Below are 25,090 nucleotides of genomic sequence, written 5' to 3' on the forward strand. Positions count from 1 at the left end.
TCCCTTCCTTCCCCTAGCAGCCCAGGATATATCTCAATTCTGAGAGCCACAGACAGGGCAAATAATAGAATAACTGTTCTCATTTAAAACAAAGAGCAGCCGGAGAAGAGCTAGAGTGGATCAGAGTGAGAAAAAAATAATCACCAGGAGGGTGGTTATCATTTGGAACACACTGCCTGAGAAAGTGGTGAAGGCAGGTGTTCTCTCAACATTTAAAAATATTTGGACCAGCAGTGGTATCGCCAAGGAGGCACAGAAGCATAGTGGTTAGCATAATGCTTTACAGTACCAGGTGTAAGGTCAGAGTTTGATTCTCACTACTGTCTGTAAGGAGTTTGTACGTCCTCCCTGCGACTATGAGTGTTTCTTCCACGTACCGCAGTTTCCTCCCACATTCCTAAAGACGTATGATTAGCGTTAGCAGTTGTTGGCGCCAGTAGCGTTGCCATGCTTGCGTGGTCCTCATCATAACCCTCGCTGATTTGATTTGATGAAACGATGCAGTTTGCGGTAGGTTTCGATGTACATGTGACAATAAAGCTAATGTCTTTCTTTTTATCTGTTGATCTCCTAGTCGGTAAAGATCAATAGAACATCGTACACATGATGTGAGATTATATCATCAAACTAGCGAGAAAACTACGAACACACAAATTGGGAGCTGGAGTAGGCTCCACCATCCAATAAAATCATACCTGATCACTTCACCTCTAACTACCTGCTTTCTCCCAGTAACCTTTCACCCCTTTCCTCATCAAGAATCTGTCTACCCTGATTTTAAAGAAAAAAACCATGGTTTTCTTCCTCAAAGAGAAGTGGAAACAGTTCCAAAGATTCAAAGTACACTCATAATCAAAGTACATATACAGAATACAGCTCTGAGACTCGTCCTCCCACACACAGGCAGCCACGAAACAAAGAGACACCATGGAATCCGCTCAAGTAAATATCAAACACCCAATGCATGAAAAAAGAACAAATTACGCAGATGGCAAAAAGCAAGCAGACAACACACAGAATATCAAACGTCAAACCAGAAATCCAGTAGTATTCAGTTTAGTTCAGTCCAACGTCGTCATTGGCCCGTTGCAAGCCATAGGAGCAAAGCATTCTTCACTGAAGCGCCCCAGTCCACACTGATCACCTGAGTAACCAGAATCCAGGAACACGTGCAATATAAACACCAAAGTCCCCCAAAATGAGTCCACAGCTTCTTTGATCAATCCATACTACTTGGATCCCAAGACTCCTGCACTTTACTCCAACAGCAGCTAGCAAGAGGGAGAGGAAGACCGGTCAAACACACCGGCAGATGGCACCAAACACCCGCCCATCTCCACTCTCATCTTCATTAACTTCAACTTTCTTTGACACTTCAATCAAAGAAAAGCAATGGAGTCAATGACGGGCTTGCGTCCTTGACTCCTCTATCAGAAAAAAGCAATGAGATGCACAATTCTCAGAGGAATTTTCCTCGTCTCTATTCAACGGGCACCCTCTCATTTTAAACAGTGACCACCATCCCTATCATCAAATTTGCAGACAATACCACAGTGACTGGATTAATTAGAACTAACAACAAAACAGCAGACAGAGAGGAGGTGCAATAACCTTTCACTCAACATAAAAAACAAAGAAATCATTATTGATTTCAGGAAATCAAGAAGGTATGAACAAGCTCCACTAGTCAGAAATGGTGAGGCAGTGGCAATGGTCTCCAGATTTTAAGTTCTTGCAAGTGAACATCACAAAGGAGCTCTCTTGGACCACCAACACCTCCTTGACAGTAGAGAAGGCTCAGCAGCACCTATACTATCTTATGAGTTTAAATAGAGTAAACCTGCCCAAAAGCTGCTGGTAAACTTTTACCAATGTACAATGAGAGCATACTGACCTACCTACTGCATGATGGAATAGAACATTAGCTGGAACAAGATTGATGAGAAAGCACTTCAATGAGTGATCAAGACTGCACAGAACATCAGTGGGACACGATACCAGATAGAGAAGCCATTTACAACACATGGGCTCGCAACGTCATGATGAACTCATCTCATCCCAATAATCACCTGTTCAATCTCCTATCATTCGGCAGAAATTACAGAAACATTTCTGCACGGACAGCCAGACTGAAAATCAGCTTTTTGCCCAGGACTACTTCCACTCCACTCACCCTCCTCTCTGTCACTTCCCCTCCCTCTCTGCTCACCCCCTCCCCCTCTCCCCCCACCTCACCCACTCCACCTCTCCCCTCATCTCCTACCCCCTTCCCCCACCCCGTCCTCTCCCCTCCCCCCCCCCCATATCATGGATTGAAGAATAGCTGACAGGTAGGAGGCAGTGAGTGGGAGTAAAGGAGGCCTGGAGGGTTGTGACTTGTGGTGTCTCACAAGGATCTGTTCTGGGACCTCTACTTTTTGTGATTTTTATTAACGACCTGGATGTGGGGGTAGAAGGGTGGGTTGGCAAGTTTGCAGATGACACAAAGGTTGGTGGTGTTGTGGATAGTGTAGAGGATTGTCGAAGATTGCAGAGAGACATTGATAGGATGCAGAAGTGGGCTGAGAAGTGGCAGATGGAGTTCAATCCAGAGAAGTGTGAGGTGGTACACTTTGGAAGGACAAACTTCAAGGCAGAGTACAAAGTAAATGGCAGGATACTTGGTAGTGTGAAGGAGCACAGGGATCTGGCGGTACATGTCCACAGATCCCTGAAAGTTACCTTACAGGTAGATAGGGTAGTTAAGAAAGTTTATGGGGTGTTAGCTTTCATAAATCGAGGGATAGAGTTTAAGAGTCACGAGGTAATGATGCAGCTCTATAAAATTCTGGTTAGGCCACACTTGGAGTACTGTCGCTTCACTATTGGAAGGATATGGAAGCATTGGAAAGGGTACAGAGGAGACTTACCAGGATGTTGCCTGGTTTAGAGAGTGTGCATTATGATCAGAGATTAAGGGAGCTAGGGCTTTACGCTTTGTAGAGAAGGAGGATGAGAGGAGACATGATAGAGGTATACAAGATATTAAAAGGAATAGGTAGAGTGGATAGCCAGTGCCTCTTCCCCAGGGCACCACCGCTCAATACAAGAGGACATGGCTTTAAGGTAAGGGGTGGGAAGTTCAAGAGGGATATTTGGGGAAGGTTTTTTACTCAGAGAGTGGTTGGTGCGTGGAATGCACTGCCTGAGTCAATGGTGGAGGCAGATACACTAGTGATATTTAAGAGACCACTAGACAGGTAAATGGAGGAATTTAAGGTGGGGGGTTATATGGGAGGCAGGGTTTGAGGGTCGGCACAACATTGTGGGCCGAAGGGCCTGTACTGTGCTGTACTATTCTATGTTCTATGTTCTATGACTGTCGTGCAACTGAACAATGCCCCGTTCCCCACCCATAGTCCATAGGCACTTTTGACAACCTCCAAAGTGCAATACATGTACAATATTTGGGTTTAAATGAGGCAGCTACTTTACTTTGATTTCAGAAGGTTTTTTTAAAATCTCAGCTTTAATTCTTGATGCCATTTTATATTTAAAAATTGTATTTTTATAACATGGACGTGTGCAACACTTGAATGGGGCAGCCACTGTTTCTTCTAATTTTAGTGTTGTTTGTTTTAAATTCAGTTGTAACTTCAATATCATTCTAAATAACTCAGACATTATTTTATATATGGTCATTGAGTTTTTAGTAATTAAATTGCTGGTGTCCTGTTTTGCACTGAATGGAGTAGCACTGCAATCTTGTTGTCCTCAGCAATGACAATAAAGCTTTAACGAACTAGTTTTAGATTCACCCACAAGAGGCAACACCATCTCCACATTATGAAACACAAGATGCTAGAAATCCTGACCAACACACATACAAAAAGCTGGAGGAGCTCAGGCAGCATCTATGGAGGGGAATAAACTGTCTTAATGAAAGATTTCCATAAGATATAGGAGCAGAAGTAGGCCATTTGGCCCATTGAGTCTGCTCCACCATTCAATCATGGGCTGATCCAATTCTTCCAGTCATCCCCACTCTCCTGCTTCCACCCCATATCCTTTGATGCCCTGACTAATCAAGAACCTATCTATCTCTGCCTTAAATACACACAATGACTTGGCCTCCACAGCTGCTCGTGGCAACAACTTCCACAGATTTACCACCCTCTGACTAAAGTAACTTCTCCGCATCTCTGTTCTAAATGGACGTCCTTCAATCCTGAAGTCGTGCCCTCTTGTCCTAGACTCCCCTACCATGGTAAATAACTTTGCCAGATCTAATCTGTTTCAGTTCATAATGTTGACTTTTTATTTCTCCTGACTTGCTGAGTTCCTCCAACATTTTGTGTGTTACCCTATACACATCAACCTCAGAAGACCCATCAAAATGTGCAAAAGACAAATTGCGCTGATACAAACAAACAAACAAATATTTAAAACATTATTATAGAGTCCTTGAAAGTAAGTCTATAGGTTGTGGAATCAGTTCAGTGTTGTGGTGAATGAAGTTATCCACACAGGTTCAAGAGCCTGATGGTTGAAGGGTAATAACTATACCTGAACTTGATGGTGTGGGACCTAATGCTCCTGAACCTTCTGCCCGATGGTAGAAGTGAGAAGAAAGCATGACTGGGATGGTGGGGGTTCATGATGATGGATGCTGCTGTCTTGGGGCAGATGTATCATTTAACCATTCAATATGTTGTAAATCTAGTCAAGAAGAAAAGAAGAGCTTACAAAAGGTTCAAAAACCTAGGTAATGATAGAGATCTAGGAGATTATAAAGCGAGCAGGAAGGAGCTTAAGAATGAAATTAGGAGAGCCAGAAGGGACCATGAGAAGGTCTTGGCAGACAGGATAAAGGAAAACCTCAAGGCATTCTACAAGTAGGTAAAGAGCAAGAGGGCAAGACATGAGAGAATAGGACCAATCAAGTAAGACAGTGGAAAAGTGTGCATGGAACCTGAGGAGAGAGCAGAAGTACTTAATGAATACTTTGCTTCAGTATTCACTATGGAAAAAGGACCTTGGCAGTTGTAGGGTTGACTTGCAGCAGACTGAAAAGCTTGTACACACAGACATTAACAGGCTGTGCTGGAGCTTTTGGAAAGCATCGTTGGATAAGTCACCGGGACCAGACAGGATGTACCTGTGGGAAGCAAGGGAGGAGATTGCTGAGCCTCTGACGATGATCCCATCAGTGAGGACGGGAGAGGTTCCAGAGGATTGGAGGGTTGCGGATGTTGTTCCCTTATTCAAGAAAGGGAGTAGAGATAGCCCAGAAAATTGTAGACCAGTGAGTCTTACTTCAGTGGTTGGTAAGTTGATGGAGGAGATCCTGAGAGGCAGGATTTATGAACATTTGGAGAGGCATAATATGGATTAGGAATAGTCAGCATGGCTTTGTCAAAGGCAGGTCGTGCCTTACGAGCCTGATTGAATTTTTTGAAGATGTGACTAAACACATTTGTGAAGGTAGAGCCGTAGATGTACTGTATATGGATTTCAGCAAGGCTTATAAAGGTACCCCATGCAAGGCTTTTTGAGAAAGTAAGGAGAGGCATGGGATCCAAGGGGACATTGCTTTGTGGATCCAGAACTGGCTTGCCCACAGAAGGCAAAGGGTGGTTGTAGATGGGCCATATTCTGCATGGAGGTCGATGACCAGTGGTGTGCCTCAGGGATCTGTTCTGGGACCCCTACTCTTTGTGATTTTTATAAATGACCTGTATGAGGAAGTGGAGGGATGGGTTAGTAAATTTGCTGATGACACAAAGGTTCGGGGTGTTGTGGATAGTGTGGAGGGCTGTCAGAGATTACAACGGGACATCGTTAAGATGCAAAACTGGGCTGAGAAGTGGCAGATGGAGTTCAACCCAGATAAGTGTGAGGTGGTTCATTTTGGCAGGTCAAATTTGATGGCACAATATAGTATTAATGGTAAGACTCTTGGCAGTGTGGAGGATCAGAGGGATCTTGGGGTCCGAGTCCATAGGACACTCAAAGCTGCTGCGCAGGTTGACTCTGTGGTTAAGAAGGCATATGGTGCATTGGCCTTCATCAACCGTAGGATTGAGTTTAAGAGCTGAGAGGTAATGTTACGTCTATATAGGACCCTGGTCTCACATTGGAGTATTGTGCTCAACTCTGGTCGCCTCACTACAGGAAAGACGTGGAAAGCATAGGAAGTGTACAAGGTAATGAGAGGCATTGATCGTGTGGATAGTCAGAGGCTTTTTCCCAGGGCTGAAATGGCTAACACGAGAGGGCATAGTTTTAAGATGCTTGGAAGTCGGTACAGAGGAGATGTCAGGGGTAAGTTTTTTTACACAGAGGGCGGTGAGTGTGTGGAATGGGCTGCTGGTGTTGGTGGTGAAGGCAGAAATGATAGGGTCTTTTAAGAGACTCCTGGATAGGTACATGGAGCTTAGAAAAATAGAGGGCTATGGGTAAGCCTAGGTAGTTTTAAGTTAGGGACATGTTCAGCACAGCTCTGTGGGCCGAAGAGCCTGTATTGTGCTGTAGGTTTTCTATGTTCTATGCCCACACACTATTCTGAAACACCCATAATGGAAACTTGTCTTTCATAACACAGATGTTATTCTGGATACAACAGATTTCATGACTCTAAAATGTATAAGAATAGATTAACAGCTTGTGGTCACGGCGATTGAAATACAATCAATACACCTGACAGAACATCAATGTCCTTGAAAGGAAAGCCTACAAAAAAATGGTGGGCACAGCCCAGTCCATCATGGGTAAAACCCTTCTCACATTGAGCACATCTCCAAAGAGCGCTGTCACAAATAAATCTTCAAGGACCTCCACCATCCAGGCCATGCTATCTTCTCACTGCTACCTTTGGGAGGGAGGTATAGGAGCCTTAGGTCCCACACCACTAGGTTCAGGGACAGTTATTACCCCTCAACCATCAGGCTCCTGAACTAGTGTGAATAACTTCACTCACCTCATTAGATTAGATTAGATTATGAGGACACACAGTCCTCTTTTATTGTCATTTAGTAATGCATGCATAAGAAATGATACGATGTTCCTCCAGTATGATATCACAGAAACACAAGACAAACCAAGACTAAAAAAACTGACAAAAACCACATAATTATAACATATAGTTACAACAGTGCAAAGCACTGACCATGGGCACGGTAAAAAAAAAAGTGTCAAAGTCTCTCGAAAGTCCCATCATCTCACACAGTCAGCAGAAGGGAGAAACTCTCCCTGCCATGAACCTCCAGCACTGCAAACTTGCCGATGCAGCACCCTGGAAGCAACCGAATGCAGCCGACTCTTGACTGAACTGATCACTGATTCCACGACCTATGAACTCACTTTCAAGGATTTTACAATTCATATGCTCAGTTTTATGTATTATGTATGTAGGTTTTTTTTGGCATTTGCACAATTTGTTTTTGTTTGCACATTGGTTGTGTGTAGTTTTTAATTGATTCTATTGTATTTCTTTGTTCTACTGAGAATGCCTTCAAGAAAATGAACCTCAGGATAGTATATGTGTATCTTGATAACAAATTTACTTTGAACTTTTTGAACTTTAGGAAATCATGATTAAACTCCAAAGTAGGATCAATAAGTGAACAATAATTTTGGCATTGCAGAAAATCAAACTAAAAACCTCAGTAATGAGATGTATCAGAGCCAGATATCCATAAAACATTTCTTTCCTTGCCCACTTGAGAGCTAGGTTACGACAGCAAGTTTTAGCTGGCTCTTCCCACTGATATTTGAAATCACCGACCACAGACAAGCTGCTTCCCAGCAAATGTGCAAGACGAAGAGAATTTCATGTTATCTTGCAACTGATCCCTCGATCCCTCTGCTGAAAATTTCTCGAATTTTTACAATGATAATCTTGAAGCAATTTAAAATAATTCAGCAATTCAGTGCAAAATATCTGGCTGCAGGATTCAAGCTGGTGTCACTGAACTCATCTATTTGAAAAGATGAAAATTACAAAATCTCTGTAGGCTTTTGTAAATTAAGTGGAAAGGAGCTGAGTGCTGTAATCATGTCTGTAGTTTAAACAGGATTTTTAAGGAAGGATAACCATAAGGTCCAAGTAGCTCTGCCCTTTAAAATGTGTCAATACCATCCCCCTCATCTCCACACTATGTCTCTCTAACAAGTTCTCTCTGGAAACATAAGATGATCCCTAAAGCCATTTGTACTGCCCACTTCAATGCCTTCTTGCTAACATATTCTGCAATTCCATTAACCTTTATGTGTTTGTAGTCTAGCCCAATTTCCCTTCTGACTCAATTTTTGAACATGTGGAACAGTGAAGATTCCTCTGGTACTTCAATCACTCTAATGACTATTACCTGAAGAATTGTACTATCTCCCTTCGTAATCTAGCAGTTTTCATTTAGGTCACTGAATCGTGCCCTGTATGAATATAATAAACCCAACGTCCTCATGCCTTGATTTCCTGATATGCATCCTGTTAACCTCCGCCCCTTTCCATAGGAGAGAACTGTTTAAGCTGAGAAGTCAAACATTCAATTTTCTCAGTGGGCAAGTGGGTAACCTCAATTTTAATGGAGCAGCCAGCTATTTGAGTTAGGAGGAAATTGCCCTTTAGTTCGGTAGCACAATTTGAGGTAGTTTTTTTTTCCAAAACTTAATCCCAATTTTAAAAGGCTATTTTATCAGAACATTCACATAAAGTTGAGCTGTTAATTCTAAAGTCATTAATTGGAGAGTACAAAGGTTTCAACCTGTCCCTGACTCACGTTTCTTAAACTCTCTCCTTATACTGCCCAATCAAGGGCTTTCTAACGTTGTCCAAATCTTGAGAATTTACATCAATGAAAATAGGACCTTTGTGGTACAGCAATTCAAATGCACAGGAATACAAGAAGCTGCAGAGAGTAGTGATGTCTTCCCAGTATGTCACGGCTGCATCTTTCCCCACCATCAGCAGTAATGAACACAAAGCACTACCTCATCCATCTTCAAGGATCCCCACCATCCAAACCATCTTCTCACAGCTACCATTAGGCAGGAGGTAGAGAAGACTGAAGTCTCACACCACCAGGCTCAAGTTAGCTACTTTCTTTCAACCACTCGGTTATTAAACAAACCAGCAAAACCCCATAGTTAAGCAACACTATGACCACTTTGATTACTCTGTCGTAAAGTAGACTGCGTCCCTTTTAGTAAAAATCATGTATTGTTTATATTTAATTTGCTTTTCTTATGAATGCTGCTTATATGATGCTATGTACCTATGATGCTGCTGCAAGTAAGATTTTCACTGCACATGTACACACATGTACTTACTTGTGCATATGACAATGAATTCAACTTTGACTTTGGTCTCGTATAAAAATATATCCTTACAAATTAGCAGACACTCTGGATGAAGTGGGCTACATTGCTAAAGTTAGTATGTCACCAAAGACCTTATAAATTTCAACAGATGCAGGATGGAGAGCATCAGCGCTTCACAGGATCTACACATTGATGCAATCACAAAGAAGACATACTTCATTTGGAGTTTGAGAAGGTCTGGTATGTCACCAAAGACTTTATAAATTACAACAGATGCATTCTGACTGGTTGCATCACAATGTGGTTTGGAGGCTCCAAATGCGCAGCATCCCAAGCAGCCACAGAGCAGGGGTTCCCAACCATATTTATGCCACGGACCAATACCAGGTTGGGAACCCCTCTACGGGATTATAGGTTCAGTCAGCTCCATCACAGGCACAACCAAGTGCAGCAGAATTAGGCCATTTGGACCAACCTGCTGTCTCAAATGGACACAAAAAGAACCCATCGCAGTTCAGCATGCAGTTTATCTCTACTATTTTAGAACATAGAACATTAGAACACAGCAAAGGCCCTTTGGTCCATGACATTTGGTTGACCTTTTACCTAGTCTAAGATCGATCTAACCTTTCCCTACCACATAGCTCTCCATTTTTCTATCATAGATGTGCCTACCTATGAGTCTCTTAAAAGTCCCTAATGCATATGTCTCTACCACTATCACTACCCATGCAGCATGTTCCAAACCCCATTATTCTGTAAAAATCCTACTTCTGACATTCCCCTGTACTTTTCTTCAATCACCTTAAAATTATGTGCCCTATTAGCCATTTCTGCCTTGGGAAAAAGACTCTGGCTGTCCACTTGATCTACCCTCCCTGGCTATTTTATTAGGTACACCTATACACCTGTCTGTTAACACCAATATCTAATTGCCTAACATGTGGCAGCAACTCAATGCATACCAGCATGCAGACATGGTCAAGAGGTTCAGTTGTTTAGACCAAACATTAAAATCGGGAAGAAATGGGATCTGAGTTGCTTTAACTGTAGAATGATTGTTGACGCCAGACAGGGAGGATTGACCATAAGACCATAAGACAAAGGAGCAGAAGTAGACCATTCGGCCCATCGAGTCTGCTCCACCATTTTATCATGAGCTGATCCATTCTCCTATTTAGTCCCACTCCCCAGCCTTCTCACCATAACCTTCGATGCCCAGGCTACTCAGATACCTATCAATCTCTGCCTTAAATACACCCAATGACTTGGCCTCCACTGCTGCCCGTGGCAACAAATTCCATAGATTCACTACCCTCTCACTAAAAAAATTTCTTCGCATTTCTGTTCTGAATGGGCGCCCTTCAATCCTTAAGTCATGCCCTCTCATACTAGACTCCCCCATCATGGGAAACAACTTTGCCACATCCACTCTGTCCATGCCTTTCAACATTCGAAATGGTTTCTATGAGGTCTCCCCTCATTCTTCTAAAGAAGGTTGAGTATCTCAGAAACTGATCTCCTGGAATTTTCACACACAACAGTCTCTAGAGTTTACGGGGAAAAGTGAGAAAAACAAAAGTCATCCAGTGAGTGGCAGTTCTAAGGGCGAGTACGCCTTGTTAAAGAGAGAAATCAGAGGAGAATGGCCTGACTGGTTTCAGCTGTCAGGATGGAAAGAGTAACTCAAGTAACCACACGTTACAAGAGCAGTGTGCAGAAGGGCAGCTCTGAATGCACAACACATTGAATCTTGAAGTTAATGGGCAACAGCAGGAGAAGATCACAAATGTGCATTCAGTGGCCACTTTATTAGGTACAGGAGTCATCTGATAGAGGCACATATTCAGAGGCCACTCTATCAGCTTGTATACTTCTATCAAGTTATCTCTCATCCTCCTTCCCTTGAAAAAGAAAAGCTTTAGCTTTCTAAACCTTTCCAATTCATGTACTTGTACAATCTTGTTCAATATTTATTCTTCAACCAATATAGAAATCATTCATTGTACTGTACTGGGGTTGGGGAGGGGAGTTTGCTTTGCAACATTAAATATGATAGACTGTTTCAACAATGTAAGAAGTATTTTCTAAATACTTTATAGGTTATATAAAGAATTTTGGGAGTTGACTTTCTGAAAAGTGTAATATAGAATATTGCCTAGCTTTCTTTATGAAGTTGAATCCTGACAGCTCAAATTTTTATTTTTCATCAAGATGCAGAACCAACACGCTTAAAGGCTTGGAAGGTTTCAGCTTTGTGCTCGACTCAAACAGTTGCCGACTGCATTTTGAATTTGATAAGGTGGTGTTAACTGACCTTAATAAGGTCAGCTAACAACCACCTTATCAATTTCAAAATCTAGATTTTGCACTTCACAGATCTTAAAAGCAGTCACGTGCAACATCGCAAGTTACTGCACATCAAGAACTAACCTTGAAACAAAGTGCTAATCAGTTAGCAAAGCAAAGACATCTCACCTCTAATGGTGTTGAACACATAGCATAATACATGGTTCTGAATATACATTTTATACTTTGTGCATCCAGTGCAGTACCTGATTAATACTCCCTACATAAAAGGGGAAACCATAAACACACGAGATTTTGCAGATGCTGGAACTCCAGAGTAATACACACAAAATGATGGATGAATTCAGCAGGTTAGCCAGGTTCTATGGAGGGGAAATAACAGTTGATGTTTTGGCTGAGTGATAGACAGCGTGAGAGAGCGACGGAGTGTGTGTGTGTGTGTGTGTGTGTGTGTGTGTGTGTATACGCACGCGTACGTAAAGGGGCTGTGGCTTTGAGCCACAGTCTGAGCTCAGCACTATTATCCCCAAATAATAGAGGCACACCATTGGAATGAAAAGTAGAGGAAAGAAAGCACAATACTACTATCCAGTGTTCTTTCCTGCTCAGTTGTGACATGTTGGGAGGTTACCACAAACACCAACACACAGCACCCTCTCTCCAGACAAGTTGTACATTTGCATTAATAAAAAGACTTTTTGGCAGGTATTAGAGAATACTTTTCGAATGACGTCTTACATTCAGTGACCACGTTATTAGATACATCTGTACACCTGCTCGAAAATACAAATATCTAATCAGCCAATCATGTGGCATCAACAGCAACTCAAAGCATAAAAGCGTGCAGACATGATCAAGAGATTCAGTTGTTCAGACCAAACATCAGAATGGGGAAGAAAAGTGATCAAAGTGACTTTGACCGTGGAATGATTGTTGGCGCCAGAAGAAGTGGTTTGAATATTTCAGAACCTGCTAATCTCCTGAGATTTTCACGCACAACAATCTCTAGAATTTACAAAGAATGGTGCAAGAAACAGAAAAATAAACCATCCAGTGAGTAGCAGTTCCATAGGTGATAACGCCTTGCTAATGAAAGAGGTCAGGGGAGAATGGCCAGACTAGCTCAAGCAGACAGGAAGGCAAAAGTAACTCAAATAACCACATGTTACAACAGTAGTATAAAGAAGATCATCTCTGAATGTACAACATGTCAAACCTTGAAATGAATGGATTTTAGCAGAAGATCATGAACATACACTCAGAGGCCACTTTATTAGGGACAGGACATATCAAATAAAGTGGCCACTGCCTGCAGATAAGAGGCAATAGTTTATAGAAGCTGGAAGTTACCAGTGAACAAAGAACAAACTGCTGGTGCAAAGAACAAACTGCTGGTGGAACTCAGATCAGGCGACATCTAGGGGGGTAGGAGGGGGGGGAGGATAAGTTGACGTTTCAGGTTGAGATCCTTCAACTGGCCTGGAAATAAAATAATAAACAAACACAGCCACATCGCTGAAGCTCTGCTCCCCATCACCAGTGTTATATTTATCTTGATCAGCACAGGGAAGAGGGAGCTATGTCCATGCCAGATTAAAATATATGCAGGCATTGTCAATTAGATTTGAAATACAATCTGAAAACAGCATAAATGCCAGAATTTGACATACAATCAGTCCCAATTTCACACACACTCACCTTGAGGGTAGACATCACGCTGGGACAAATTCACTGACAATGCAATATAGAACGACAGTCAAATCACCATACTACATAAATAAATCCCAACAAGCTGCTACTGCCGGGAGTCAGCAATATAAATAGGTAGCATTCTCTCGTACCTTGACCCAATTATGACACTGAAACTCCATCTCAGCATATAACAGGATCTCCTGCAATTAATAAGCATCAGACATTCCAGATAAAAACACAAAACACTTTAGTAAAAGGTTTGTGCAATTTCTCAAAGCCAGCCCCCTTCAGTTAGATCAACTACTGTAGAATTAGGTGCTAATTTGTTTCTTCTGAACTTTTTCTTATCATTAGCTCACTGAAACGGCTGTCAGCAACAATATATGCCAGCTTAACAGTCAAACTAATGTTAGCAGAACCAGAAAATTTGATAGTCTATTGCACATTTTGAGCATTACAATACTAAGACTGACAAGTTAATTGCTAAAATATAACAATCCACATAACAAGATGTTAAAACTTGGGTCAATTATTTTCTGAGTACCTCATATATTCCTAAAAAGATGAGACCTTTCACAGGGTCTCATCATGGTGCGGTAGCGTAACAGTTTGTGCACCACTTCACAGTGCCAGGCAATGATCACCAGTTGGGATTCAACTGCCGTCACTGTCTGTAAGGAGTTTGTACATTCTCTCCATAACCGCATGGGTTTGCTACAGATACTCCAGCTTCCTCCCACGTTCCAAAGATGTACGGGTTGCTTCAGGTGCATAAAATGTAAAAGAGAAGTGAGAGTGGATATCGGACTGCTGGAAAACGATGCTGGACAAGGGGTAATGGGGAACAATGAAACAGCGGGTGAACTGTGGAAGACACTAACAGTATGGTGGAAGTTCCAGGTGTCAAGGGGCATGAAGTGTGAGATGTTACCATAACTAGAGAAGTTTCTTGGAAAATTGAAAGGTCTTAAGGTGGATAAGTCACCTGGACTAGACGGTGACCACCCCAGAGTTCTAGAAAAGGAAGCTGAAGAGATTGTGGAGGCATTCTTTCAAGAATCACTACATTCTGAAATGGTTCCAGAAGACTGGAAAATTACAAATGTCACTCCACTCTTCAAGAGACAGGAGAAAGGAAACCATAGGCCAGTTAGGCTGACCTCAATGGTTGGGAAGATGTTGGACTCCATTATTAAGGATGAGGTCTCAGAGTAGTTGGAGGCACATGATAAAATAGGTCATAGTCAGCATGGTTTCCTCAAGGGAAAACCTTGCCTGACAAATCTGCTGGAATTCTCTGAAGAAAAAACAAGCTGGATAGATAAAGAAGGATCAGCTGATGTTGTGTACTTGGATTTTCAGAAGGCCTTTGACAAGGTGCCCTACATGAGGCTGCTTAACAAGCTATAAGCCTATGGTATTACGGCAAAGATTCTAGCATGGATAATAGCTAATTGGCAGGAGGCAAAGAGTGGGAAAAGAGGGAGCCTTTTCTGGCTGGCTGCCAGTGACTAATGATGTTCCACTAGGGGTGTGTGTTGGGACTGATTATTTTTACATTATATGTCAATGGTTTGGATGATGGAATTGATGGCTCTGTTGCAAAGTTTGCAAATGATATGAAGATAGGTGGAGGAACAGGTAGTTTTAAGGAAGTAGAGAGGCTACAGAAGGACTTAGACAGATTAGGAGAATGGGCAAAGAAATGGTAGATGGAATACAGTGTCACAAAATGTATGGTCATGTACTTCAGCCGAAAAAAATATTAAGGGTTGACTATTTTCTAAATGGAGAGAAAATACAGAAAACAGTCGCAAAACAGCTTGTGAGTCCTTGTGCAGGATTCTCTCAAGGTTAATTTGCAGGTTGAGTGTAATGAAGGCGGCAAATGCAATGTTAGCATTCATTTCAAGGGGAATTGAATATAAAAACAAGGAGACAATGCTGATGCTTTATAAAGTGCTAGTCAGTCTGCACTTGAAGTATTGTCAACAGTTTTGGCCCAATATCTCAGAAAGGATGTGTTGTCATTAGAGTCTACAGGAGGTTCATGAGGGTAATTCTAGGAATGAAGGGGTTAACATAAGGGGCATTTGGCCACTTTGGGCCTGTACTCACTGGAATTTAAAAGAATGCAGGGGATCTCATTGAAATCTACTGAATGTTGAAAGGACTAGATAAGATGGATGTGGAGAGAATGTTTCCTATGGTGGGGGTGTCCAGAACCTGAGGGCATAGCCTCAAAATTGAGGGCCAATCCTTTCCAACATAAGTAAGGAGGAATTTTTTTTTAGCCAGAGAGTAGTGAATCTGTGGAATGCTCTGCCACAAACCGCGATGGAGGTCAAGACCATGGGTATACTTAAAGTGAAAATTGATAGTTTCCTGATTGGTCAGGGCATCAAAGGCTATGGTGAGAAGCCAGGTGTATGGGATTGAGTGGGATCCGGGATCAGCCATGATGAAATGGCAGAACAGATGATAGGCTGAAAGGCCTAATTCTGCTTCTATGACTTATGCTCTTAAAAGCAAGGATGTAATGTTGAGACCTCATAAAATACTAGGTGAGGCCTTACCTGGAGTATTGTGAGCAGTTTGAATGAGGGGTGACTTCACTGAAACCTATCGAATGGTGAAAGGCCTTATAGAGTGAACGTGGAGAGAATGTTTCCTCTGGTGGGAGAGTCTAAGACCAGAGGACACAGCCTCAGAATAGAGGGGCGTCCTCTTAGAATGAAGATGAGGAGGAATTTGTTTATCCACAGAGTGGTGAATCTATGGAATTTGTTTGCCATAGACAGCTGTGGAGGCCAAGTCCTTATGTATAATTAAGGCAGAGGATGATAGATTCTTGATTGGTCAGGGCAGGAAGGGATACAGGAAGAAGGCAGGAGACTGGGGCTGACAGGAAAATTGGATCAGCCAGGATGAGATGACTAACCAAATGGCCTAATTCTTTTCCTATTCCTTATGGTTTTATGGCTTAGGGATAGTGAGTTGTGGGCATGCTATGTTGGCGATGGAAGCATGGCAACACTTGTGGGCTGCCTAGCACAGTCCTTGCTGATTTGATTTGACTCAAATAATGCATTTCACTGTTTTGATGTGCATGTGACAAATAAAGCTAATCTTTTAATCAGATCTTGCTTACTAAAATGCTGGAAATTGAGAGGACGTATAAATGGTCTTTCCCTGCTTGGGGAGATGCAGAATAGTATAACATGGTGTCATGGTGTAACATGATGTCCACAAGGATCAGTGCTGGAGCCTCAACATTTATTCCCCAATTTATAGAGTTCAAAGTAAATTTATTACACAAATGTGTATATGTCACCATATACTACCTTGAGATCCATTTTCTAGCAGGCATTTACAGGAAAATAAAGAAAGTACTGTAGTCGCCATGGTAGCATAGTGGTTAGTTAGATGCTATTACAGCTGAAGGAGTTCTGGAGTTCAGAATTCAATTTCCGTGCTGTTCTGTAAGGAGTCTCAGTACGTTCTCTGCAAGGAATGTGTGGGTTTTTCCCAGGTTGTCCAGTTTCTTCACACAGTCCATGTAAGACATACCACCGGTGATTATAAATTGTCCCATGATTAGGTTAGGGTTTATTGGGGTTATGGGGTTGCTGGGTGACATGGCTCAAAGGGCTAGAAGGGCCTACTCCACACTGCATCACTGAATAAATAAATAAATAAAATATAGGAATGAAGGTAAGGCTTGTAAACTTGCTATTGAACAAAGATAGGTAAGAAAGTAAATGTAAAGAGGACATAAGATGACTACGAAAGAAAAAAGGAAGATAGTTTCTTCAAGTGAGTGAAGATCTGGTAATGAGAAGTTATTATAGAAAAATGTTTATTTGTCCAATTTGGCAAAACTAAGTATCTAAATAGTGTGAGATGACAGAAGTCTGACTATCAAAACATATAGGTTCCTTGTGTGCATTCGCAGGAACAGAAAATAATTAGGAAAGCTAACAGAATGTTATTAGAAACATAGAAAATAGGTGCAGGAGTAGGCCATTCGGCCCTTCGAGCCTGCACCGCCATTTATTATGATCATGGCTGATCATCCAACTCAGAACACCGCTCCAGCCTTCCCTCCATACCCCCTGACCCCCGTAGCCACAAGGGCCATATCTAACTCCCTCTTAAATATAGCCAATGAACTGGCCTCAACTGTTTCCTGTGGCAGAGAATTCCACAGATTCACCACTCTCTGTGTGAAGAAGTTTTTCCTAATCTCAGTCCTAAAAGGCTTCCCCTCTATCCTCAAACTGTGACCCCTCGTTCTGGACTTCCCCAACATCGGGAACAATCTTCCTGCATCTAGCCTGTCCAATCCCTTTAGGATCTTATACGTTTCAATCAGATCCCCCCTCAATCTTCTAAATTCCAACGAGTACAAGCCCAGTTCATCCATTCTTTCTTCATATGAAAGTCCTGCCATCCCAGGAATCAATCTGGTGAACCTTCTCTGTACTCCCTCTATGGCAAGGATGTCTTTCCTCAGATTAGGGGACCAAAACTGCACACAATACTCCAGGTGCGGTTTCACCAAGGCCTTGTACAACTGCAGTAGTACCTCCCTGCTCCTGTACTCAAATCCTCTCGCTATAAATGCCAGCATACCATTCGCCTTTTTCACTACCTGCTGTACCTGCATGCCCACTTTCAATGACTGGTGTATAATGACACCCAGGTCACGTTGCACCTCCCCTTTTCCTAATTGGCCACCATTCAGATAATAATCTGTTTTCCTATTTTTGCCACCCAAGTGGATAACTTCACATTTATCCACATTAAATTGCATCTGCCATGAATTTGCCCACTCACCCAACCTATCCAAGTCACCCTGCATCCTCTTAGCATCCTCCTCACAGCTAACACTGCCACCCAGCTTCGTGTCATCCGCAAACTTGGAGATGCTGCATTAATTCCCTCATCCAAGTCATTAATATATATTGTAAACAACTGGGGTCCCAGCACTGAGCCTCGCGGTACCCCACTAGTCACCGCCTGCCATTCTGAAAAGGTCCCGTTTATTCCCACTCTTTGCTTCCTGTCTGCTAACCAACTCTCCACCCACACCAATACCTTACCCCCAATACCATGTGCTTTAAGTTTGCACACTAATCTCCTGTGTGGGACCTTGTCAAAAGCCTTCTGAAAATCCAAATATACCACATCCACTGGTTCTCCCCTATCCACTCTACTAGTTACATCCTCAAAAAATTCTATGAGATTCGTCAGACATGATTTTCCTTTCATAAATCCATGCTGACTTTGTCCGATCATTTCACCACTTTCCAAATGTGCTGTTATCACATCCTTGATAACTGACTCCAGCAGTTTCCCCACCACCGACGTTAGGCTAACCGGTCTATAATTCCCCGGTTTCTCTCTCCCTCCTTTTTTAAAAAGTGGAGTTACATTAGCTACCCTCCAATCCTCAGGAACTAGTCCAGAATCTAACGAGTTTTGAAAAATTATCACTAATGCATTCACTATTTCTTGGGCTACTTCCTTAAGCACCCTGGGATGCAGACCATCTGGCCCTGGGGATTTATCTGCCTTCAATCCCTTCAATTTACCTAACACCACTTCCCTACTAACATGTATTTCGCTCAGTTCCTCCACCTCACTGGACCCTCTGTCCCCTACTATTTCTGGAAGATTATTTATGTCCTCCTTAGTGAAGACAGAACCAAAGTAATTATTCAATTGGTCTGCCATGTCCTTGCTCCCCATAATCAACTCACCTGTTTCTGCCTGCAGGGGACCTACATTTGTCTTTACCAGTCTTTTCCTTTTTACATATCTATAAAAGCTTTTACAGTCCGTTTTTATGTTGCCTGCCAGTTTTCTCTCATAATCTTTTTTCCCCTTCCTAATTAAGCCCTTTGTCCTCCTCTGCTGAACTCTGAATTTCTCCCAGTCCTCAGGTGAGCCACTTTCTCTGGCTTATTTGTATGCTGCTTCTTTGGAATTGATACTATCCCTAATTTCTCTTGTCAGCCACGGGTGCACTACCTTCCTTGATTTATTCTTTTGCCAAACAGGGGTGAACATTTGTTGCAGTTCATCCATGCAACCTTTAAATGCTTGCCATTGCATATCCACCGTCAATCCTTTAAGTGTCATTTGCCAGTCTATCTTAGCTAATTCACGTCTCATACCTTCAAAGTTACCCCTCTTTAAGTTCAGAACATTTGTTTCTGAATTAACTATGTCACTCTCCATCTTAATGAAGAATTCCACCATATTATGGTCACTCTTACCCAAGGGGCCTCTCACGACAAGATTGCTAATTAACCCTTCCTCATTGCTTAAAACCCAGTCCAGAATAGCCTGCTCTCTAGTCGGTTCCTCGACATGTTGGTTCAAAAAACCATCCCGCATACATTCCAAGAAATCCTCTTCCTCAGCACCTTTACCAATTTGGTTCACCCAATCTACATGTAGATTGAAGTCACCCATTATAACTGCTGTTCCTTTATTGCACACATTTCTAATTTCCTGTTATTGGTTATTAAGTACTGGGGAATTAAACAGAAATGCAAGGTTATGCTTTGTTTGTGTACAACATTGCTGGAACCACATCTGCAGGATGTTTACACAACAGAAGCTGTTTGGAGGTTTATTAGAATAACACCTGGAACAAGTGGGAATAATTATAAGGGATGGTTGGATGAGGTTTGTATCTGCTGGAGTTGAGATGAAGCACATCTCAATCCTGAGGTAATACAGATGGAATGTTTCCTCATGGGAAGATTTAGTTATAAGATTACTGTTTAAAAATAAGAGGTTGACCTTATATGACAGAGATAAGGTAATTTTTTTTTGGAATGGTAGCATAGTGGTTAGCACATTGCTTTACAGTGCCAACGACCACTGATCCGGGTTCAATTCTTGTCACTTTCTGTAAGATGTTTGTATATTTCCCCGTGGCCATTCCAAAGACATACAAGTTAGGGTTAGCAAGTTGTGGACATGCTTTGCTGTCATTGGAAGCATGGAGACACTTGCAGGCTACCCCCAACACATTCTCAGACTGTGGTTGGACATTGCCCTGAAACATACAGTGGAATGTGTTGTTTGCATCAAAGTGGACAAATAAAGGTCATCTTCTTTAATCTTTTCTCTCAAGGTTCATGCATTTTCAGAACTCTCTTCCTGAAAGATGATGACACAGAGCTTTTGAGTACAGCTAAGACAAGGCTAGCTAGATTCCTGATACACAAGAAGGTGTAAGGTTACCAGGGATGGGCAGGATGTGGAGATAAGGCTGATGGTCATTTGAGCTATGATCTAAGTGAATGGCAGAGCAGGCTCAAAGGACAGAGAGGCCTATGCTTACTCATAGATGACACTGGTCAAGTAAGACGACAACGAGTAACCACACAATAGCATTTTCACAGACATCCTTTCATTTTCACATCTGAGGTGAGATATTACATGAAATGCCACAGCAGAGCAAATCAATAATGTTGCGTTGACATGACTCCAAGCATGATTTTGAAAGGAATTATATATTTAACAACTAAATTAATGCAGATAAACACCGTGAACCAGTGTGCACCTGTTATAAAAATCCATGGTTAGGTGGAAGAGCGAGGGCAGTAGAAGCATGTTATACGACAGCATGAATTTAGAACAGTTCATTAACATATATCTGTTGCTTATTCACGAGTGGTTAACGACAGGCCTGCAGCTATAATCAGTACAGACGATGGCACTATGCCATAATCAGAACTGACTCCAAATATAAAAGCCTCAACAATTTCTGTCCTACCTGGGAGGTGCAGGACTGAAGTGCCATTTACAAGATAAGCAAAGACATTAGTTATTTTCCAGACAGCCCAAATCATCAAGTTGTTGGCTCAATTACTTACATTAATATCAATGAAATGTTAATCAGACTTTTTACTACTAAAATAAGCTGACTTTCCCCAACCAGTATGAGAAATGTTTATTAGTTGTGGTTCTCAGATCAGCACAAATTAGTACACATCAACTTTCCAGAGAAGGTCACATTATTTCAGACAAGGACTTAATGGAAATATCTCAGACCTGAATAAAAGCCACAGAAGAGGAGTTTCTGAGTTTTCTGGTCCCTTTCTTTCTACAGTACGTTATCACTTTATTTCTACAAGAATATACCCAGTGATCACTATATTAGGAACACCTGTACACCTGCTCATTAATGCAAATATCTAATCAGCTAATCATGTGGCAACAACTCAATGCATAAAAGCGTGTAGACATGGTCAGGAGGTTCAGTTGTTGTTCAGACTGAACATCAGAATGGGGGAAGAAATGTGACCTAAGTGACTTTGACCGTGGACTTCTGGTTAAGATGGCACATGTACAACAGCTCACTGGTAGTTCAAAAGGCATGACATTTGACCAAAACATTGCTAATAACACCTTTTCTGAAATAAATTGTGTTAAATTATCACTGCAAACTATGAAGAGGCAAACAAAGGCAAAGCGAGTTCAAGGAATGAGACATGCTGGTGTGTTGCAGAATCAATGCAGATAGAATGAGCCATTTGGAGAGGAGAAATTGGGGTAGAGGATGCCTGTACGAGGTTGGATCGCTCTGGGCACTGAGCTAACTTGAAGAGTTTGAGAATGGCCTTGGGCTGGGCAGCAAAATCTGGGTCTGAAGTGAAGTCGCTGGACAGCGTGGTCTAGGCCATGGGCCCTTTGCAGCAGTGGTACAGTCTGCTGTTCAAACAATCTATAAACACCGATCCAGATCGGAGGTGAGAGTCTCCCACGATGTTCGCTTTTCTCTCTGTGGCGCCACAGTCTTTTGCTGCAGTGGTTCCTGGGTCCTGATGCAAGGTACTATCCGTTGTTTAGACAACTTAAATGCTGGTCTAGCTAGACTGGAAAGACTGCATTGGGATTGGAGGCGTGCACTGATTTTTGCTCGCTCTCTACAATGGTGACTCCAGTCTCCATGGCACTGAGGCTATGAAGACTGCCCCAGCTGCTGTGTTCTGTGCCCTCTAACATGATGAACTGATACTGAGGCTTTCAACCTACTCCAGGCTGCTCCAGGGTTTGGATCTGAGGACTCAATTTGGTTCGGAATGTTGTTGCTCACTTCTATTGTTTGCATGATTTGTGTCCCCCTCCCCCCCGCCCACCCCTGCTTTCTGTGACACACTGGGTGTTGGTCTTTTTTTTAAATTGGGTTCTTTCATGTTTCTTGCTTTGTGACTACCTCTATGCAAACAAATCCCATGGTTGTATAATTTATATATTTTTTGATAACAAATGTACTTTGAAACTTTGAATGACAGGGTGGTTTGAGTAACTCAGGAACTGTTGACCTGAGAATTTCACGAACGAGTCTCTATAGTTGACAGAGAATGGTATGGAAAAAAACAGAAGTCAGAGGAGAATGGCCCAACTGGTTCATGCTGGCAGGAAGGCGACAGCAACACAAATAACCATGCATGGTGGTGTTCAGAAGAGCATCTCTGAATGTACAACACATTGAATCTTGAAGTGGCTAGGCAAGAGCAGCAGAAGACCACACCAGGTTCCACTCTTGTACCTAATAAAGTGGCCACAGCGTGTATATTATCCTGTGGAGATCCTCACAAAAATAGCTGTCAATCTCAAAAGTCCAAGAGCACACCATCGCCTCCTCAACCCTTGCTCCAACGGGATGTCCGTTTATCAGGGATAGGGTTGTACAACTTAATGCATGATTAACACTCCAGGCAAAACCCCGATAAACACTGACCACTTCTATCAGAAGGCCACTCTCAGGAAAAACAGACATCAACAATGAAATTTTTAAGAATCAACAGAAAATGCAGGATATACTCAGCAGGTTAGGCAGCATATATGGAAAGATGCAGAAGGTTGTAAATCTAGTCAGCTCCATCTTGGGCACTAGCCTACAAAGTACCCAGGACATCCTTAGGGAGCGGTGTCTCAGAAAGGCAGCGTCCATTATTAAGGGCCTCCAGCACCCAGGGCATGCCCTTTTCTCACTGTTACCATCAAGTAGGAGGTACAGAAGCCTGAAGACACACACTCAGTGATTCAGGGACAGCTTCTTCCCCTCTGCCATCCAATTCCTAAATGGACATTGAAGCTTTAGACACTACCTCACTTTTTTTAATATACAGTATTTCTGTTTTTTCACATTTTTAAAAATCTATTCAATATACGTAATTGATTTACTTGTTTATTTATTGTTATGTTTTATTTAATTTATTTTTTTCCTTTCTCTGCTAGATTATGAATTGCATTGAACTGCTGCTGCTAAGTTAACAAATTTCATGTCACATGCCGGTGATAATATACGTGATTCTGATAAAATTATGTTTCAGGTCTGCTCCAGTTTGCCTACCGGCACAACAGGTTCACGGCAGATGCCATCTCATTGGCTCCTCACTCAATCCTGGAACACCTAAACAACAAAGATACATACATCAGGATGCTCTTCACTGACTATAGCCATAGTCATAGTCATACTTGATTGATCCCGGGGAGAATTGGTTTTCATTACAGTTGCACCATAAATAATTAAATAGTAATAAAACCATAAATAGTTAAATAGTAATATGTAAATTATGCCAGGAAATAAGTCCAGGACCAGCCTATTGGATCAGGGTGTCTGACCCTCCAAGGGAGGAGTTGTAAAGTTTGATGGCCACAGGCAGGAATGACTTCCTATGACGCTCTGTGTTGCATCTCGGTGGAATTAGTCTCTGGCTGAATGTACTCCTGTGCCCAACCAGTACATTATGTAGTGGATGGGAGACATTGTCCAAGATGGCATGCAACTTAGACAGCATCCTCTTTTCAGACACCACCATCAGAGAGCTCGGCATTCAATACTATCATCCCTTCAAAACTAACCAAGAAGCTTCAAGAGCTTGGCCTCAATACCTCCTTGTGCTACTTGATCTTCGATTTCCTCACTTGCAGACCCCAGTCAGTTCGGATAGGCAATAACATCTCCTCAATCTCCATTAGCACTGATGCACTACAAGGCTGTGTGCTTAGCTCCTGCAAGTCTGTGTGGCTAAGCACAGCTCCAATGCCATATTTAAGTTTGCTGACATCAGCCAAATCAAAGGTGGTGATGAATCAGCATATAGGGAGATTGAGAATCTGGCTGAATGGTGCCACAACAACTACCTCTTGCTCAACGTCAGTAAGACCAAGAAGCCAATTATTGACTTCAGAAGGTGGAAACTGGAGATCCATGATCAGTCCTCACTGAGGGATCAAAGGCTCAACAACTTTAAAATTCCTCGGTGTTATCATTTCAGAGGACCTGTCCTGGCCCATCACATAAGTGGAACGCCTCTACTTCCTTAGAGGTTTGCAAAGATTTGGCATGACATCTAATACTTTGAAAAACATCTATATAAGTGCGGTGGAGAGTGTAATGGCTAGCTGCAGTACTGCGTGGTATGGAAACACCAATGTCCTTGCACAGAAAATCCTACTAAAGGTAGTGGATATGGCTCTGTCCATTACGGGTAAAACCCTCCCCTCCATTGAAGCACATCTGCACAGAGCATTCCTGCAAGAAAGCAGCATCCATCATCAGGGATCTCCACCACCCTGATCAAGCTCTTTTCTCACCGCTGCTACCAGGAAGGTGGTACAAGAGCATCAGGACTCATACCACCAGGTTCAGGAACAGTTATTACACCTCAACCATCAGGCTCTTGAACCAAAGGGAATAACCTCATTCATCTTCACTTGCCCCATCATTGAACTGTTCCCACAACCTATGGAG

At 42.3% G+C, this 25,090-nt stretch overlaps 1 protein-coding gene across 2 annotated transcripts in view; it reads right to left on the reverse strand.

Moving 5' to 3' along the window:
• fam222ba (family with sequence similarity 222 member Ba) overlaps nucleotides 1-25,090 on the reverse strand; it is an 81,083-nt gene that overhangs the window by 22,327 nt on the left and 33,666 nt on the right. Inside the window, exon 2 of one of the 2 annotated variants that reach the window (XM_072243145.1) lies at nucleotides 23,687-23,746. The exons of the other annotated variant lie outside the window; for it this stretch is intronic. The gene's annotated coding sequence lies outside the window, so the exon portion shown is untranslated. The remainder of the gene's footprint in view (nucleotides 1-23,686; nucleotides 23,747-25,090) is intronic. 2 annotated transcript variants of the gene reach the window in all.

This window comes from Mobula birostris, chromosome 25 (assembly GCF_030028105.1).
Source record: "Mobula birostris isolate sMobBir1 chromosome 25, sMobBir1.hap1, whole genome shotgun sequence".
NCBI lineage: Eukaryota > Metazoa > Chordata > Chondrichthyes > Myliobatiformes > Myliobatidae > Mobula > Mobula birostris.